Consider the following 941-nt stretch of genomic DNA (forward strand, 5'->3'; position numbering starts at 1 on the left):
CCCCAATTTTTGTATACATGAACATATTTGTTATCCTACAAAATATGTCAATCCATGTGATACTTGAAAAATACTTAATTATTAAACTTTTAAATTATAAAATACATTTTCTCAACCAATCATAACAAGTAACACATAGATTAATACACTTTTTTGAAACAAAACGTACACTCACTTACCTACACTCAAATGACATTTTTATGAAGTAAATCATTGAAGCTCACATATTTCTTTAATTTCTACCTTGATAAATAAATGTAGTCTAACTTGTTTGTCATTCTAAAAATTATCCATAAATGGATCTAATTATTTTACACGTGTAGATGATGATGTTGCTTATAATATATGACTTCATTTGAGTTCGAAAATACTTTACACATAATGAAAGAGATTATGTATGTATTGATAATATATATCATAAAAATTCATTTAATATTAATAATATATGTATTTTTGTCCAACAATTATATTCTATGGATTTTAATGAGCAGGAGAGAAGATTAGTTTGAGATGCCAATTTCAATATTTTATTCTTGGTGTTATTAAGTCATTTAAGTTTGAAAACCTCTCAATCATATGTTGTTAGTCATGTCTTGTTTTATCAAATTGTTCGTCTTATCTTAACTATTGTGGTTCGGCTAACATAAATATAATTTCAACAATGAAAACAGCCAAACAAAATTAGGTAGAAAAATAGAAGATGAATTTATTGCATACAACATAGTGATTAATATTGAAAAGGAAATAAATATAAATGAAAATTTTACCACATGTACAATTAATTAACGTGTAATTAAATATTATTGCCCCTCCTAACGTTTAAGTTAAGATCCGCCACTGGTTACATATATAGTTAATAATATGTATTTGAGGATGAATCTATTTTTATATTATTAATATATAAAAGAGAAATATATATATATATATATATATATATATAT

Source organism: Lupinus angustifolius, chromosome LG10 (assembly GCF_001865875.1).
Source record: "Lupinus angustifolius cultivar Tanjil chromosome LG10, LupAngTanjil_v1.0, whole genome shotgun sequence".
Taxonomy (NCBI): Eukaryota; Viridiplantae; Streptophyta; class Magnoliopsida; order Fabales; family Fabaceae; genus Lupinus; species Lupinus angustifolius.